We start from the raw sequence: 4,903 nt of genomic DNA on the forward strand, positions 1-4,903 counted from the left end.
CATCTCTTTCAGGAGTATCTCCAACATCTCCACAGTCTTCTCTTAGTAATAGGAGTCTAGGAGCCAGCACTTGGAAACTTCATTTAGACTTCTGGTGAGGTGTTTCATTCATGAGTGGTGGAAGCCATGGAGAGGAGCCCATGAGGGTCTTAATGCCTGAAATACCCTTTATGAGGGGGCTGTTTTTCTTTACTGCTGAGTCACAGATGTCCTGAGGCCGGAAGACTGGGGAAACCAGGACAGGCTCCGACTTTCATTGAAGTTTGGCCAAACATGCGTGATGGTGATTAAATCAAGATCATCTTTTTGAGGAATAAATAAAGGCAACAAGGCCAAGATGGGGGTAAGCAGAAGGCTCAAACTGTACTGAGAAGGTAGCAAGTAAAATCTGTGATTGAAGCAGAAGTGGCTGCTAATGAACAGAAAATACAAGGGGAGCAAAAGAGAAGTACATTGGCACTTACAATAATAGCATGGACAGCTGTAGCCAGATGCTAGGAAGATCATTTCATATACTATATCATTCAATTATCACAACAATTCTACAAGTATTGCAAGATCCTTCCAAATCCTACAGAAGTGGAAAACTGAAGTACAGGGAGATTAAAAAATTCATACAAGATCATATGGCTAGTTGAGTCCTACACTTTGATCCCAGAGATCCCAGATACTCTTAAGGCCTCCAGTAACACCTGAAGGAGTGGAAGGAGAGTTGGGGAAGTAACTGAGTCATAATAAATAGGAGAAATGGAGAGTAGAGAGCAGCTGCTTTTGCTGAGATCACTATTATTTCATAAGGTCTTCTAAATCATGAAACTGTAATTCTGGCCATGAAACTCATCCTTTTCTCTGGAGAGACCTGACTGTATGATCCTAAGGCCTCTAACATCTCTACCCATTGGAGTATTCTAAGAATAATATGGAAAGAGACCTGGAAAATGAAAAACAAGATATGAAGATGTGAGCAGAAAGAGGTCCAAAGGAAACATCAATGAATATAAATGCCCTGAATAGAAATGAGTCTGGCATGTTCTAGACTTAGCAAGAAGTCCAGTTTAGCTCTATTCTCACAGAGATTCTCTCTCCTGTGCTATTTCAAACCCTCTAGACCTTAGAACTATGACACAAAGAAAGGGCTTAATACCCACTTGTTGAATGAATAAATGAAGAACAGCATGAATGAAAACTGAACAATATTTGGGCACTAGGCATTGGTGAATGGAAGTCAAACATTACCAAAAGGGGTATAGAAGAGGAAAGACAGCTTGAGCATTTAAAATGAGAAAACTTCTTAATTCACAAATTTGTTTGTGATTAGCCTGCTTCTTTGTTTATATTTTATTGTACCCAATAGCCTCATGCTGTTTACTTGGCTTCACAGACCTTGTGTTTTTCCAAACATACTGCTCATTAAAAAGGCCATGTCTAGCTTTTCATGAATGGGGAATAATGCCAGTATTTGACAGCTTCATTTCATTGGGCTGCTCATTAATGTAAAATTATTAGGATCATTTATTTCTAAATATATTCTGGATTGATAGCTAAATCAAAGTCAAATAATTGCCAAATTGGCTATGGATACATTTTAATAACTTCAGTGTCCCTCATTACCCACTCCATAGACATGCTCTTTGACTAACTCCTGCAATGTTATGTTATGTTAGTAATCCATCTATATACTATAAGCTATAATTATATGTAATCGTGCTCTCTGTGATATTAGAACTAACAAATTCATTGAAAATCTACAAATAAAATACTTGGCATCTATTTTGTCTCCTATTTTGATGCTTCTCAATCTTACCCCTACTCCGGTCATATTCTTATATTCCTTTATCCTGTGACTTGGGATCCATCTGGTGTCCTGAGTTCTGCTTCTGAGTTTGATATTTGTGTTAAAGCAGTCAACTGTTGGCACAAATTGTGGCAAACAAATATTCAATTTTAATGTACTTTTGATTTTCAGTGTAATCAATGAGCATTGGTCATAATTCTATGAGACTCTGGCAGGATCAGTCTGAGTTATAAGCACCAGGCTGAATGTACTTAGATTCCTCCCTCCCTTCAGATGATGAGTAACCAACCTTAAACCAGATCTCTTGGCTTCAACATAAAGTTGTATTCATTTGCAGGGATTGCCATAACAAAATACCATAGACTGTGTGGCTTACACAACAGAAATTTATTTTACAGTTCTGGGGGCTAGAAGTCCAAGCTCAAGAAGTCAGCAGGTTTGATTCCTTCAGAGGCTTCTCTCCTTGGCTACAGATGGCTGTCTTCCTTCTGTGTCCTCATGCGGTAATCCTTCTGTCTGTTGAACCTGTGTCTGTGTTCTAATCTCCTCCTTTTTTATTTTTCTTTAAAGATTTTATTTATTTATTTGACAGAGAGTTAGAAAGGGAGCACAAGTAAGCAGAGCGGCAGGCAGAGGGAGAGACAAAAACAGGCTCTCCGTAGAGCAGGGAACCTGATGTGGGGCTCAATCCCAGGACCCTGGAATCAAGACCTGAGCCAAGGCAGCCGCTTAACCAACTGAGCCACTAATCTCCTTGCACCCAGGTGCCCCTAATCTCCTCTTCTTATAAGGATACCAGTCATATTGGACCATATGATCTCATTCTACCTTAATTACCTCTTTAAAGACCTTTAAAGACCCTGTCTCCAAATACAATCATATTCTGAGGTACTGGGGGTCAGAACTTCAATATATAAATTTTGAAGAGACAAAATTTGGCCCATATTATTTCCTTATGACATATCCCCTAATATAATCTTGATGGCTATGCTGTATTAAATTGCCAGGTGTAACCAAGGTACCTCAAACTCAAACAAGGGTCTCTGCTATAAGTAGATGACTCTGGCAGTTTACTGGGCAGATAAAGTAAGGATGTCACTGAGTAGATAGTTTTGCTGTTTCAGAGGACAGATACGTTGTTTTAATGAAGACATTATATACTAATTATGTTTGCATACATGTGTTTGTGTGTGTATGCAATTTTTAATCTGAACAACCAACATAAAAAGTTGCTTTTATAATCCCGTTGTGTACACATGAAAGAAAAATCAAGGCTCAGGAAAGTTATCTCATGTGTAAAATGGAAAGATTATTGGTCATAAAGCTGGGATTAAAATCCAGATTTCTATAATTTGAAGATTCTTATACCACTGCCATTGCATAGTACTGTCTCTCTAAAGACTCAACTTGGTTTTGAACAAGCTTATGAGAAAATTACTAAATGAGAGTCTGTGAAATGTTCTTCTCTTCTTTCCTATTTGTAGACAATAACCTAGTGCTTTTGTTGAATTTATAGAGATGACTCAACTCAGAAATTCACTTCAAGTAGACTGAGAGTCAAAAGATGTTATAAGACCTAAAATCTCACCAAGGGAGCATCAGCTTGGACCACCTGTGCTTACTACTGATGGTGATGACAGAATGCTCATGCATCTTAAAGCTGCTCTAATTTAGAACCATTCAACTTAAATACAATCTCTATTACAAATACAGTTTTGTCCATTCATCTGTAAATCACATCTGGCAAAATGACCCAGATGGTTTTCCCCAAATTTGGAAAGTACATTTGTAATGGCTTAGCATACAAAAATTCATGCTGAGATCTGGGAGAGAAGTCTTAAGGGATGAGACAGTTATCCTATAGTCTAATAGAAACATAGCTAGAGGTTATGAGACTGCCCACACAAAGAGACATGCAATACCTATTAAGATGCCATAAATAATAACTGTCACATTGGCTAGATCAATAGTCACCACAACATATTCTTGGAAATACTGATGTTGGTTACTCAAAATGAGAAGTTAAAATTGCTTCTTATTTGGCAGACATATTTGGAGCACAAGAGGTATGTATATTTAACAACAATTACCAATCCTAATTGTGCTGGGTAGGCCAGAAGTTTTACATAAAAGGATATGGTATAAAATTTATTACTTCATACTATATTTATAACAAAGTATCTTGCACCAACTGTAAAACAATCTTGACAACAGGAAAAAAGCCTATTAAGACTGGAAGCAGAAAGGATGACTTCTGTTATTAAGTAAAAAATGATGGAACAGAAATTATTTGTAAAATGAATGATTCTGTAGCAAAAATCATGATATAACAGAAAAATATCATATATATTCAATGTATAATCTTCAGTAAGATGCTCTAACCCTATGATATTTATAACCTAAGTTATTCCTTGATTTAAACCTTAACCTGGAAGGTTAAACTGAGTTTACTGATCTTCCTCAAGAAAGTACAAGACTAGGAAAACAAAACTTATTTTTGAGATATATCTTAGAGGTATATCATAATCACAATATTTATAATTACAAATAATTACAATAAATGTTATATAATGTTTAACTGGATATACTGGACTGTATACGTAGGAAACATTATTTTTTAGTTCTCCAAAACATGCTTTGTACATTTATGTATTTTGGTCATAGAGGCCACTCACTTCTTATATTGCTAAATGACAATGGAATGAATTACTGATAAAGACAATCAATTCACAGCCCAAGACCACAGAGGAAAAAAGAGAGGAAACAGAAGGGGGAACCACATAGATTATGTAATTGTGCCTTTGCCATGTTTAAAAATATATACACATGGACAAAAAAACCATGATAGAAGAAGTCAAATTGTTATATTTGGCTGAAAGTTAGTATTATTTTGAATCAGGCACTGAGAATAGCACAGGCATTAGAAATCCTGTAACAATGGAATAGGACTTTAGAATAAGCAAAGCTCCTTTTTTACTTTTTAATTAACATATAATGTATTATTTGCTTCAGGGATACAGGTCTGTGATTCTTCAGTCTTACACAATTCACAGCACTCACCATAGCGCATACCCTCCCCAATGTCCATAACCCAGCCACCCTATCACC

Source organism: Enhydra lutris, unplaced genomic scaffold (genome assembly GCF_002288905.1).
Source record: "Enhydra lutris kenyoni isolate GAN:26980312 unplaced genomic scaffold, ASM228890v2 scaffoldscaffold7, whole genome shotgun sequence".
Classification (NCBI taxonomy): Eukaryota; Metazoa; Chordata; class Mammalia; order Carnivora; family Mustelidae; genus Enhydra; species Enhydra lutris.